At 48.4% G+C, this 14,592-nt stretch overlaps 1 non-coding gene across 1 annotated transcript; it reads left to right on the top strand.

Annotated features, from left to right (window-relative positions):
- The first annotated feature begins 14,102 nt into the window (after positions 1 to 14,102).
- trnat-ugu (transfer RNA threonine (anticodon UGU)) lies at positions 14,103 to 14,175 on the top strand. The gene has a single exon. It is a non-coding gene; the product is annotated as a tRNA-Thr (tRNA).
- Positions 14,176 to 14,592: the final 417 nt, after the last annotated feature.

Below are 14,592 nucleotides of genomic sequence, written 5' to 3'. Positions count from 1 at the left end.
AGTCTCTGGTCTATTGTTTAAAGAGCATGAATCTGACTGGGCTGCGATCATTCCGAGTGTGAATCTGATTGGATTGTGATCATTCCGAGTGTGAATCGGAATGGACTAGGATCATTCCGAGTGTGAATCTGACTGTTCTGTGAATATCCAGGCGCTTGGTGACAATAAATCACCAGCCACACCAGTGGAGTATCCTTCAATCCTACTTGTCTGAATGGATTGTCAGCGCTGTCTGTAATGTCCCTTCCCCCACCAATTTAATGCAAAGTAAAGTTGAAAGTGTTGACTGCTCAGGAAGCTCTGTACCAGAGTGACATTCCTCAGTGAATCTTCGAAAGCACATTACATTAACAAAGTCAGGCCAGGCTGGTTGACATTGACACAAGTGAAAATGCTCTTGTTCAATCACAACCTATCAATTATTTGTGCACTGGTAAATTATTCCCCAGCTAGCTGAGTTTTGAATATGCAACATTAAATATTTTAAGGAGCAAGTGAGCGCTGCAGATGCTGGAGATCAGAGCTGAAAATGTGTTGCTGGAAAAGCGCAGCAGGTCAGGCAGCATCCAAGGAGCAGGAGAATCGACGTTTCGGGCATGAGCCCTTCTTCAGGAAAGAACGGGCTTTCCTGAAGAAGGGCTCATGCCTGAAATGTTGATTCTCCTGCTCCTTGGATGCTGCCTGACCCACTGCGCTTTTCCAGCAACACATTTTCAGCTTAAATATTTTAAGCCAAGCTGCTGTCAGACACAAAGAGGTTCCTGGCCAGTCCAGGCCTCTGGACACCTAAGTGGATGTTGTTTTGCTGTGACCCCATCTTTAAGCCAGGAGGCTGTAGGAAATAGGAACAGGAGTAGGCCATTCGGCCCCTTGAGCTTGCTTCACCATTCAAAGTGCTCGTGGCCAATATTCTATTGAAATCTGTGTGAAGTGGGCGTGTTTGTGGGAAGTTCGGCTCTGTATGCCTATCATCATCTGGGGATGTCCTGAACACAGCAAGAACACCCTGGGTTTCTTCAGAGTAGTGCCTCATGACCTTTTGCCCACTTGAGAGGGCAGAAGGAAATTTAGTTTATTGTTCATCAAACACAATTTTGCCTCCAGTTGAAACAACACAACCAGCACTGTGTCGGAGTGTCAGCCTTGTTTACGCTCTCAGGCCTCTGAAGTGGGTGTTGAACTCTCAACCATCGGCCTCAGGAGTGAGGATTAGATTAGATTAGATTAGATTACTTACAGTGTGGAAACAGGCCCTTCGGCCCAACAAGTCCACATCGCCTCGCCGAAGCGCAACCAACCCATGCCCCTACATTTACCCCTTACCTAACACTACGGGCAATTTAGCATGGCCAATTCACCTGACTTGCACATCTTTGGATGTTATTCATGGACTCTGGACTGGCACTAGATTTGCAGCATTATCCCCATGGGTTGTGATGTGGCCTGACCTGCCTCAGTGGGCCCGATGGAGGGTATTTTGGGGCTGTGTGAGGATTGTTGGCCGTCTGTAGACGTCATGGTCAGGTAGAATCCTGTCCTCAGGTTAAGCGTGGGGTCTGTGAGCTGGAGTGGGCGATGGGCCCTCCTAGCAAACTCAACACGGGCCTGAAGCCAGGACCTACTGGCCCAGTTGATGAGGTTACACATTGGAATCATTGCCTCAAAACCAAAAGGCAATATAAGAAGGTTCAGGAAGCACAACGCCAGCTGGAGATGGGAAAGGCTGGGGATTGGTTCGGAAAGGTGCTGCTAAGGAGTTCAGAGCAGGCTTCATTCTGACTGTTTGCCAAGGCAAGTCATGGTGGTGCCATTGGGATGTATGGTGGGATGCATTACTGCAGGTTAATTCACATGATCTCCTGCCTCCAAGCATTCTGCTCACTCAACACTGCACAACATGTACATCTCCGTGATGTCCCACTTCCCCAACCAATTGGAATGCAAACAAAATGGTACAAAGTCAATGGCATGTGTGTGGTGCGTTCTGCGTCATGTTTGTGACGTGTTAGGAGTCATGTCACGTTGGGAGTCATGTTGGTGCCATGTCAAAAGCCATGTTTATGGTGTGTTCAGAGCCATGTCTGTGTCATGCTGGGAGTCATGTTTGTCATGTGTGCTGAGCCATGTCTGTGTTGTGTTGGAAGCCATGTTTGTAGTGTGTGCTGAGCCATGTTTGTGTCATGTTGGAAGCCATGTTTGTAGTGTGTGCTGAGCCATGTTTGTGTCATGTTGGGAGTCATGTTTGTAGTGTGTGCTGAGCCATGTTTGTGTCATGTTGGAAGCCATGTTTGTAGTGTGTGCTGAGCCATGTTTGTGTCATGTTGGAAGCCATGTTTGTAGTGTGTGCTGAGCCATGTTTGTGTCATGTTGGAAGCCATGTTTATGGTGTGTTCAGAGCCATGTCTGTGTTGTGCTGGGAGTCATGTTTGTCATGTGTGCTGAGCCATGTCTGTGTTGTGTTGGAAGCCATGTTTGTAGTGTGTGCTGAGCCATGTTTATGTCATGTTGGAAGCCATGTTTGTAGTGTGTGCTGAGCCATGTCTGTGTTGTGTTGGAAGCCATGTTTGTAGTGTGTGCTGAGCCATGTCTGTGTCATGTTGGAAGCCATGTTTGTAGTGTGTGCTGAGCCATGTCTGTGTTGTGTTGGAAGCCATGTTTGTAGTGTGTGCTGAGCCATGTTTATGTCATGTTGGGAGTCATGTTTGTAGTGTGTGCTGAGCCATGTTTGTGTCATGTTGGAAGCCATGTTTATGGTGTGTTCAGAGCCATGTCTGTGTTGTGCTGGGAGTCATGTTTGTAGTGTGTGCTGAGCCATGTTTATGTCATGTTGGAAGCCATGTTTGTAGTGTGTGCTGAGCCATGTCTGTGTTGTGTTGGAAGCCATGTTTGTAGTGTGTGCTGAGCCATGTTTATGTCATGTTGGGAGTCATGTTTGTAGTGTGTGCTGAGCCATGTTTGTGTCATGTTGGAAGCCATGTTTATGGTGTGTTCAGAGCCATGTCTGTGTTGTGCTGGGAGTCATGTTTGTCATGTGTGCTGAGCCATGTCTGTGTTGTGTTGGAAGCCATGTTTGTAGTGTGTGCTGAGCCATGTTTATGTCATGTTGGAAGCCATGTTTGTAGTGTGTGCTGAGCCATGTCTGTGTTGTGTTGGAAGCCATGTTTGTAGTGTGTGCTGAGCCATGTTTATGTCATGTTGGAAGCCATGTTTGTAGTGTGTGCTGAGCCATGTCTGTGTTGTGTTGGAAGCCATGTTTGTAGTGTGTGCTGAGCCATGTTTATGTCATGTTGGAAGCCATGTTTGTAGTGTGTGCTGAGCCATGTCTGTGTTGTGTTGGAAGCCATGTTTGTAGTGTGTGCTGAGCCATGTTTATGTCATGTTGGGAGTCATGTTTGTAGTGTGTGCTGAGCCATGTTTGTGTCATGTTGGAAGCCATGTTTATGGTGTGTTCAGAGCCATGTCTGTGTTGTGCTGGGAGTCATGTTTGTCATGTGTGCTGAGCCATGTCTGTGTTGTGTTGGAAGCCATGTTTGTAGTGTGTGCTGAGCCATGTTTATGTCATGTTGGGAGTCATGTTTGTAGTGTGTGCTGAGCCATGTCTGTGTTGTGTTGGAAGCCATGTTTGTAGTGTGTGCTGAGCCATGTCTGTGTCATGTTGGAAGCCATGTTTGTAGTGTGTGCTGAGCCATGTTTGTGTCATGTTGGGAGTCATGTTTGTAGTGTGTGCTGAGCCATGTTTGTGTCATGTTGGAAGCCATGTTTGTAGTGTGTGCTGAGCCATGTTTGTGTCATGTTGGGAGTCATGTTTGTAGTGTGTGCTGAGCCATGTTTGTGTCATGTTGGAAGCCATGTTTATGGTGTGTTCAGAGCCATGTCTGTGTTGTGCTGGGAGTCATGTTTGTCATGTGTGCTGAGCCATGTCTGTGTTGTGTTGGAAGCCATGTTTGTAGTGTGTGCTGAGCCATGTTTATGTCATGTTGGAAGCCATGTTTGTAGTGTGTGCTGAGCCATGTCTGTGTTGTGTTGGAAGCCATGTTTGTAGTGTGTGCTGAGCCATGTCTGTGTCATGTTGGAAGCCATGTTTGTAGTGTGTGCTGAGCCATGTCTGTGTTGTGTTGGAAGCCATGTTTGTAGTGTGTGCTGAGCCATGTTTATGTCATGTTGGGAGTCATGTTTGTAGTGTGTGCTGAGCCATGTTTGTGTCATGTTGGAAGCCATGTTTATGGTGTGTTCAGAGCCATGTCTGTGTTGTGCTGGGAGTCATGTTTGTAGTGTGTGCTGAGCCATGTTTATGTCATGTTGGAAGCCATGTTTGTAGTGTGTGCTGAGCCATGTCTGTGTTGTGTTGGAAGCCATGTTTGTAGTGTGTGCTGAGCCATGTTTATGTCATGTTGGGAGTCATGTTTGTAGTGTGTGCTGAGCCATGTTTGTTTCATGTTGGAAGCCATGTTTATGGTGTGTTCAGAGCCATGTCTGTGTTGTGCTGGGAGTCATGTTTGTCATGTGTGCTGAGCCATGTCTGTGTTGTGTTGGAAGCCATGTTTGTAGTGTGTGCTGAGCCATGTTTGTGTCATGTTGGGAGTCATGTTTGTAGTGTGTGCTGAGCCATGTCTGTGTTGTGTTGGAAGCCATGTTTGTAGTGTGTGCTGAGCCATGTCTGTGTCATGTTGGAAGCCATGTTTGTAGTGTGTGCTGAGCCATGTTTGTGTCATGTTGGAAGCCATGTTTATGGTGTGTTCAGAGCCATGTCTGTGTTGTGCTGGGAGTCATGTTTGTCATGTGTGCTGAGCCATGTCTGTGTTGTGTTGGAAGCCATGTTTGTAGTGTGTGCTGAGCCATGTTTATGTCATGTTGGGAGTCATGTTTGTAGTGTGTGCTGAGCCATGTCTGTGTTGTGTTGGAAGCCATGTTTGTAGTGTGTGCTGAGCCATGTCTGTGTCATGTTGGAAGCCATGTTTGTAGTGTGTGCTGAGCCATGTTTGTGTCATGTTGGAAGCCATGTTTATGGTGTGTTCAGAGCCATGTCTGTGTTGTGCTGGGAGTCATGTTTGTAGTGTGTGCTGAGCCATGTTTATGTCATGTTGGAAGCCATGTTTGTAGCGTGTGCTGAGCCATGTCTGTGTTGTGTTGGAAGCCATGTTTGTAGTGTGTGCTGAGCCATGTTTATGTCATGTTGGGAGTCATGTTTGTAGTGTGTGCTGAGCCATGTTTGTGTCATGTTGGAAGCCATGTTTATGGTGTGTTCAGAGCCATGTCTGTGTTGTGCTGGGAGTCATGTTTGTCATGTGTGCTGAGCCATGTCTGTGTTGTGTTGGAAGCCATGTTTGTAGTGTGTGCTGAGCCATGTTTATGTCATGTTGGAAGCCATGTTTGTAGTGTGTGCTGAGCCATGTCTGTGTTGTGTTGGAAGCCATGTTTGTAGTGTGTGCTGAGCCATGTTTATGTCATGTTGGGAGTCATGTTTGTAGTGTGTGCTGAGCCATGTTTGTGTCATGTTGGAAGCCATGTTTATGGTGTGTTCAGAGCCATGTCTGTGTTGTGCTGGGAGTCATGTTTGTCATGTGTGCTGAGCCATGTCTGTGTTGTGTTGGAAGCCATGTTTGTAGTGTGTGCTGAGCCGTGTTTGTGTCATGTTGGGAGTGGTGTTTGTAGTGTTTTCTGAACCATGTTTATGTCATGTTGGGAGCCATGTTTGTCGTGTGTGCTGAGCCATGTTTGTGTCATGTTGGGAGTCATGTTTGTGGCGTGTTGGGAGTCATACATTCCCAGAGTGGGGGTTCCTGCTTGAGAAATATTTGCATGCTGTGAAAATCCATTCATGAGAAGCATATTCAAATTACACCCTGCTGTTCAGACAAAATCAGCAGCTCATGAGATTGTTAAGGTGACTGGTTCGTGATGGGTTAAAGATGGAGGTGCACCCGTTGGCTTTGGAGAGTGGTATTTCAGCTCAGCAGTTTCCTGTGTTTAACTGAACAGCCAAAGGCCAGAAGCAAGGACACAGAAGCTCAGACCTGGCGAGGGGAGTCAGTGGTGAGGAGGGAAGTGAAGGGGGTGGGGGTCATCTCCAGGCTTGGTGAAGTGAAGGAAGGGCTGGAAATGTGTTGCTGGAAAAGCGCAGCAGGTCAGGCAGCATCCAGGGAACAGGAGAATCAACGTTTCGGGCATAAGCCCTTCTTCAGGCTTATGCCCGAAACGTTGATTCTCCTGTTCCCTGGATGCTGCCTGACCTGCTGCGCTTTTCCAGCAACACATTTCCAGCTCTGATCTCCAGCATCTGCAGACCTCACTTTCTCCTCGAAGTGAAGGAAGGGTCTAACCAAGGCCAGGTGGTGGGGCGGGGAGCACAGATGGGTGAAATGGGAAGGGCCTGGTTACTGGGTGGTGCACCAACAGTTAATACTGTCTGAAGGAAGGATAGTCTGGCTGTGGAGGGAGGGGTTTACCAGAATGAGTCCTGAGATGGCAGGACGGATGTACTAACACAAACTGGATCAGTTAGGGCTATATTCACTGAAGTTTAGAAAAATGAGGGGCATCACAAAGAAGCCGATAACATCCTAACGGGACTAGACACCGTAAATACAAGAAGGATGTTGCCAATAACCAGGATCAGGGATCACAGTGTAAGGATATGGGGTAGGTCATCTGGGACTGAGATGAGGAGAAATGTCTTCTCCCAGAGAGTGGTAAGCTCCTGGAATTCTCTGCCACAGAAACGGGTTGAAGCCAAAATATTGAATGTTTTCAGGAAGGAGTTAGTTATAGTTCTTAGGGCTAAGGGGATCAAAGGGTATGGGGGTGAAAGCAGGAAGCATGATCAGGGCGGATAGTGGAGCAGGTTTGAATGGCCTACTCATGCTCCTATTCTCTATGCTTCTGGATACATCTCAGACAGCAGGCTTTGAGGGCAGCAACATATTCCTTGAGACAGATCTCGAACAAGAACCTTTACAACTAAGACCCACAGAGACCCAGTGACCGTCAATGTGTGTCAATCACAAGGTGTGTCAGTACATCTCACTCTCTGACCAAACTAGTCTCAACAAATGCCAACAAATGAACAAAGTGAAACCAACGTCATGTGAAACACCTACAAGTGAAAACTGAATTTGAAAGACCCCTCTTTGTGCTCTCAGTGTGTCCTATGTTGATGCCAGTGGAGTCAGACAGGAATATTGCGGCCATGATGAAGAACCTCCCTCATTGTCCCTGAGGTTGCTTTCTAGCCAATCGTATCTGCTGTATAATCAGCTGACTGCGGGTTTAACCAATGGACACGGTCCCCCTTCACCGTATGATCGTCTGTGTCTCTCATACCGCCAGCAATTTAAATGTTCATTGCCATCACATGGGCAAATGGAGAACAGAGGGTCAAAGTGGTGCTGAGACTGTGTTCCACAGTCAGCAACAGCACAGTTCAAATCCTGTGTTTCTGATAAGGAGCGAGTTTGATTGAACGTGCGGAGTGAATTTCAGAAGGCTCAGTGCAGACCACTTTAAATTGGTGCAGCCCTCTTTCTAAAACAGCAATGCGACATGTGTGTCCCACTTTCAGGACTTCAAGCACAGATGGCCAGTTTGTGGTACTCTCTCACAGGATGCGTTGTACACAGCCCAGCATGTAGGAGCCAGGCAGCTGCTCTCTGTAGCTGACACCACAACAAACAGCAAGTCCTCTTGGAATGAGTACATTTGCATGGCCGAATGCTCTAGCACACTCCCTCCTTCACACTGCTTCGAGTCACAGATCATACAACACGGAAGCATACCCTTTGATCCATGCTGACCGTAATCCCAAAGAAAGCTAGTCCCAGCTGCCTGCTCCTGGTCCATATCCCTCCAACCCTTTCCCATTCACCTACTTATCCAAATGTCTTTTAAATGTTGTAATTGTACCCACATCCACCACTTCCTCAGGAAATTTATTCCACACATGAGCCACCCTCTGAGTAAAGAAATCGCCCCTTCATGTCTTTTTTTAAACCTCTTTCCTCTCACCTGAACAATGTGCCCTTTCATTTTGAAATTCCACATCCTAGCAAAAACAAACAGCGAACATGAACTCTGTCTATACACAATATTTTATAAACTTGTAGAAGGTCACCTCTCAACCTTCCAGTGAAAAAACTCCCAGCCTATCCAACCTTTCTTTATAACCCAAACCTTCCAGACCCAGCAACATCCTGGTCGATCTCTTCTGAACCTTCTCTAAACTTTCCCTATTCGTGTACTTATCCAGATGCCTTTTAAATGTGGTAATTGTACCAGCCTCCACCACTTCCTCTGGCAGCTCATTCCATACATGTACCACCCTCTGTGTGAAAAAGTTACCCCTTAGGTCTCTTTTATATCTTTCTCCTCTCACTCTAAACCTATGCCCTTTAGTTCTGGACTCCCCTACCTGCCTCTAGTGAAAAAAATCAATCAATCCTATCCAATCCTGCATGATTTTGTCGGTTGGATCTTTCGCTGCCAGCTCAGTATTGGATTGATATCGGTAATAAACCGTGTGTTATAGAAATTCCTGGGGCCTAATTTCCTTAGTTACCAACCCTCTCCTCACTCATCTGCTCTTTTGGTTGAGATTATGGACTAAAGCCTCTGGAGATGATTTGAAGGGTAGGGATAAACATATTTTATTTTACTATTTGTATGTTTTTCCTCCTGGGTTATTGCAGCAGTTTCCCAGAGATCAATCATGAAAAATTGAGGTAGTTCCAGGAGTATCATTCAGCCTCGTTAATAATTCCTCATTCCACACTGAAGCAGCCTGGCTGAATGCAGCAAGTCCTGACAAATCGCCAGCAACATTTACACTATACAAACGCCAAGCAATGACCATCTCCAACAAGAGAGAATCTAACCACCGTCCCTTGACATTCAATGGTGTTACTGAATCCCCTGCTATCAACACCCTGGGCGTTACCTTTGACCAGAAACTGAACAGGAACAGGTTAGAGGCTAGGAATACTGTAATGAGTAAGTCACCTCCTGACTCCCCAAAGTCTGGCCATTATCTACAAAGCACAATGCAGAAGTGTGATGGAATACTCCCCTCCTGCCAACAACACTCAAGAAGCTTGACACCATTCAGGACAAAGCAGCCTGCTAGACTGGCAGTACATCCACAAGCACCCACCCCCACCCCCACCGACGCTCAGTAGCAACGGTGTGTACTGCCTACAAGACGCACTGCAGAAATTCACCAAAGATCCTCTCTCAGTTACTTTCCAAAATTACAAGCACTTCCATTTAGAAGGACAAGGGCAGCAGATATTTGGGAGCTGCACCACCTGCAAGTTATTCCAAGCCACTCCTCATCCGGACTTGGAAATATATCGCTGTTCCTTCAGTGTCACTGGGTCGGAATCCTGGAATTCCCTCCATAAGGGCACTGTGGGTCAACCCACAGCAGGTGGGCTGCAGTGGTTCAAGATGGCAGCTCACCCCCACCTTCTCAAGGGGCAACTAGGGACGGGAAATCAGTGTTGGCCCAGCCAGCGACACCCACATCCCACAAGTGAATAATAAAAGTAATGGAGAGTTATTGGCAGTGATGTTAAAAGCAATGTGCATTTCTCTGGATATTCGGTGTTTGATTATTAAGTTGGGTTGGTCTTGGAAGAGGTTCTCACCCTGGTGGGATCTGGAGAGGTGGTTAGAGTTTGGACTGCTGGGAAAATCTCGCTTTCTTTAGTCCACTGCTGTCTCTGTGACTACACTTAACAGAAGGCTGCGCCGAACATCACCAGCCTCTGGAATCTGCTGCTATAAATAAAAAATCACCATAGTCCTTCCTGATCATGGGGCTGCTCTCTCATTAGAGAGAGAGAGACAGAGAGAGAGAGAGACAATTGGTGATGGTTTAACCAGAGGACCGAGTCCCCGGGGGAGAGTTTGAGAAGGAGACTCCTTTACAGTAATCTCAGCCAGTGTGGGAACTGAACCCATTCTGTTGGCATCAGTCTGCATCACAAACCCACCATCTAAGCTAACCAATCCCCATATCAGTGCCTAGCTATGAGTGTTACCCCTTACTCTACGACCAGAAGACTAATTTACTGCTAATGGTATTCTTAATGTGGAGCATGAGGCAGTTAATGGCTTCATAGTAAACTTTGGTCAGTAGCACAGTGATGAAGGCAGTGGGAGTTTGGTTTAGACATCATTTGGGCCCGGATATCAGGGAGGGTATCTGGCTGTTTCCCCATTAGTGCAAGGACTCTGGTATGGCCATCATAAAGGACCATTAGTGACTGTGATAATGTCTCATCTTAAAGGGAGCATCTGCAATTGTGTGCCAGCTCCTGACTAGAATGTTCATATTATCCTATGATGTGGAGGAGCCGGTGTTGGACTGGGGTGTACAAAGTTAAACATCACACAACACCAGGTTAGAGTCCAACAGGTTTAATTGGAAGCACACTTGCTTTCAGAGTGACGCTCCTTCATCAGGTGATTGTGGAGGGCTCGATCGTAACACAGAATTTATACCAAAAATTTACAGTGTGATGTAACTGAAATTATAAATTGAAAAATTAATTGTCTGTTAAGCCTTTCATCTGTTAGAATACAGTGATAGTTTCACTTCTTTCATGTGTAAATCACAAAACCTTTTTTTTTAAAGTTGCATTCTCGCGTTAGCTGTTAACAATGGTGATAGCTAGACAATATGTTGAAGGTGTTAGCCCCCTGTGTTCTCTGTCTATGACCTGATGTTTAGATTGATTCCAATCTGAAAAGTGAGATAACAGAGTTTTACATAAATTCATGCAGTTTTTAAGCAAAGTGTAATGTAACCTTTGAGGGTGAGCTGTAGTGAGAGTGAGCTGTAGTGAGAGTGAGCTGTAGTGAGGGTGAGCTGTAGTGAGAGAGAGTGGGAGTGAGAGTGAGCAGGAGTGAGAGTGAGCAGGAGTGAGAGTGAGCTGTAGTGAGGGTGAGCTGTAGTGAGAGTGAACGGGAGTGAGAGTGAGCGAGAGTGAGAGAGAGCTGTTGTGAGAGTGAGCACAAATGAGGGAGAGCTGTAGTGACATTGAGCTGTAGTGAGGGTGAGCTGTAGTGAGAGTGAGCTGTAGTGAGAGTGAGCTGTAGTGAGGGTGAGCTGTTGTGAGAGAGAGCGGAAGTAAGAGTGAGCTGTAGTGAGGGTGAGCTGTAGTGAGAGAGACTGGGAGTGAGAGTGAGCAGGAGTGAGAGTGAGCAGGAGTGAGAGTGAGCAGGAGTGAGAGTGAGCTGTAGTGCGGGTGAGCTGTAGTGAGGGTGAGCTGTAGTGAGACAGAGTGGGAGTGAGAGTGAGCTGTAGTGAGAGTGAGCTGTAGTGAGAGTGAGCAGGAGTGAGAGTGAGAGGGAGTGAGAGTGAGCTGTAGTGAGGGTGAGCTGTAGTGAGAGAGAGTGGGAGTGAGATTGAGCTGTAGTGAGAGTAAGCTGTAGTGAGGGTGAGCGGGAGTGAGAGTGAGCAGGAGTGAGAGTGAGCTGTAATGAGGGAGAGCTGTAGTGAGAATGAGCGGGGGTGAGTGTGAGCGGGAGTGAGAGTGAGCTGTAGTGAGAGTGAGCAGTAATGAGGGAGAGGTGTAGTGAGATTGAGCTGTAGTGAGGGTGAGCTGTAGTGAGGGGTGAGCTGTAGTGAGAGTGAGCAGTAATGAGGGAGAGCTGTAGTGAGAGTGAGCTGCAGTGAGGGTGAGCTATAGTGAGGGTGAACAGCAGTGAGAGTGAGCTGGAGAGAGAGTGAGCGGGAGTGAGGGTGAGCTGGAGAGAGAGTGAACGGGAGTGAGAGAGAGTTGTAGTGAGGGTGAGCTGGAGAGAGAGTGAGCTGGAGAGAGAGTGAGCGGGAGTGAGGGTGAGCTGTAGTGAGAGTGAGCTGTAGTGAGGGTGAGCTGTAGTGAAAGTGAGCTTTAGTGGGAGTGAGCAGGAGTGAGTGTGAGCTCTAGTGAGAGTGAGCTGAAGTGAGGGTGAGCTGTAGTGAGAGTGAGCTGTAGTGAGAGTGGGCTGTAGTGAGAGTGGGCTGTAGTGAGGGTGCACTGTAGTGAGTGTGAGCTGTAGTGAGTGTGAGCTGTAGTGTGGGTGAGCTGTAGTGAGAGTGGGCTGTAGTGAGGGTGAGCTGTAGTGAGGGTGAGCGTAGTGAGGGTGAGCATAGTGAGGGTGAGCTTGAGAGAGAGTGAGCGGGAGTGAGAGTGGGCTTAAGTGAGAGTGAGCTGTAGTCAGGTTGAGTTGTAGTGAGGGTGAGCAGTAGTGGGGGTGAGCTGTAGTGAAAGTGAGCTGTAGTGAGGATGAGCTTTAGTGAGGGTGAGGTGTAGTGAGAGTGAACTGAAGTGAGATTGAGCAGGAGTGAGTGTGAACAGAAGTGGGGGTGAGCTGCAGTGAGAGTGAGCTGCAGTGAGAGTGAGCGGGAGTGAGAGTGAGCTGCAGTTAGAGTGAGCAGGAGTGAGAGTGGGCTGTAGTGAGGGCGAGCTGTAGTGGGAGTGAGCTGTAGTCAGAGTGAACAATAGTGAGGGCGAGCTGTAGTGGGAGTGAGCTGTAGTGAGGGCGAACTGTAGTGAGAGTGAGCTGTAGTGAGGGGGAGCTGGAGTGAGGGGGAGCTGGAGTGAGGGGGAGCTGTAGTGAGAGAGAGCTGTAGTCAGAGTGAACAATAGTGAGGGTGAGCTGTAGTGGGAGTGAGAGGGAGTGAGAGTGAGCTAGAACATAGAACATAGAACATAGAAAAATACAGCGCAGTACAGGCCCTTCGGCCCTCGATGTTGTGCCGATCCAAGCCCACCTAACCTACACTAGCCCACTATCCTCCATATGCCTATCCAATGCCCGTTTAAATGCCCATAAAGAGGGAGTGTCCACCACTGCTACTGGCAGGGCATTCCATGAACTCACGACTCGCTGAGTAAAGAACCTACCGCAATTTCCCCCCGGACGTGGTCGACGATGCCCTCCACCGCATCTCTTCCACTTCCCGATCCACCGCCCTTGAACCCCGCCCCTCCAACCGCCACCAGGACAGAACCCCACTGGTCCTCACCTACCACCCCACCAATCTCCATGTTCAGCGCATCATCCGCCGTCATTTCCGCCACCTCCAAACAGACCCCACCACCAAGGATATATTTCCCTCCCCTCCCCTATCAGCATTCCGTAAAGACCACTCCGTCCGTGACTCCCTCGTCAGGTCCACACCCCCCACCAACCCAACCTCCACTCCCGGCATCTTCCCCTGCAACCGCAGGAGGTGCAAGACTTGCGCCCACACCTCCCCCCTCACCTCCCTCCAAGGCCCCAAAGGAAACTTCCATATCCGCCACAGATTCACCTGTACCTCCACACACATCATCTATTGCATCCTCTGCACCCGATGTGGGCCTCCTCTATATTGGGGAGACAGGCCGGCTACTTGCGGAGCGTTTCAGAGAACACCTCTGGGACACCCGGACCAACCAACCCAACCATCCTGTGGCTCAACACTTCAACTCCCCCTCCCACTCCACCAAGGATATGCAGGTCTTTGGACTCCTCCATCGCCAGACCATAGCAACACGACGGTTGGAGGAAGAGGGCCTTATCTTCCGCCTAGGAACCCTCCAACCACAAGGGATGAACTCGGATTTCACCAGTTTCCTCATTCCCCCTCCCCCCACCTTGTCTCAGTCAAATCTCTCGAACTCAGCACCGCCTTCCTAACCTGCAATCTTCTTCCCGACCTCTCCGCCCCCACCCCAGTCTGACCTATCACCCTCACCTTGACCTCTTTCCACCTATCACATTTCCAGCGCCCCTCCCCCAAGTCCCTCCTCCCTACCTTTTATCTTAGCCTGCTGGACAAACTGTCCTCATTCCTGAAGAAGGGCTTATGCCCGAAACGTCGATTCTCCTGTTCCCTGGATGCTGCCTGACCTGCTGTGCTTTTCCAGCAACACATTTTCAGCTCTGATCTCCAGCATCTGCAGACCTCATTTTCTCCTCAAAGAATCTACCCCTAACATCTGTCCTATACCTACCACCCCTTAATTTAAAGCTATGCCCCTTTGTAATAGCTGACTCCATACGTGGAAAAAGGTTCTCATGGTCAACCCTATCTAAACCCTTAATCATCTTGTACACCTCTATCACAGTGTGCCGGCTCCATAGCTCAGGGGTTAGAGCACTGGTCTTGTAAACCAGGGGTCGTGAGTTCAAATCTCACTGGGGCCTGTTCCTGGGAATCTGTTTTGGGTGGCACAGTGGTTAGCACTGCTGCCTCACAGCGTCAGAGAACCGGGTTCAATTCCCGCCTCAGGCGACTGACTGTGTGGAGTTTGCACGTTCTCCCCGTGTCTGCGTGGGTTTCCTCCGGGTGCTCCGGTTTCCTCCCACAGTCCAAAGATGTGCAGGTCAGGTGAATTGGCCATGCTTAATTGCCTATAGTTTTAGGTAAGGGGTAAATGTAGGGGTATGGGTGGGTTGCGCTTCGGCGGGGCGGTGTGGACTTGTTGGGCCGAAGGGCCTGTTTGCACACTGTAAGTAATCTAATCTAAAAAGTCACCCCCAAACCTTCTTTTCTCCAATGAAAACAGCCCCAAGTGCCTCAGCCTTTCCTCATACGATCTTCCTTCCATACCAGGCAACATC

The sequence above is a fragment of the Chiloscyllium plagiosum genome, unplaced genomic scaffold (assembly GCF_037043375.1).
Source record: "Chiloscyllium plagiosum isolate Xiang-an unplaced genomic scaffold, Cpla_swu_hap1 HiC_scaffold_15, whole genome shotgun sequence".
Taxonomy (NCBI): Eukaryota; Metazoa; Chordata; class Chondrichthyes; order Orectolobiformes; family Hemiscylliidae; genus Chiloscyllium; species Chiloscyllium plagiosum.
Note: the sequence above shows the minus strand (reverse complement) of the source record. Positions and strands in the feature narration are given on the sequence as shown.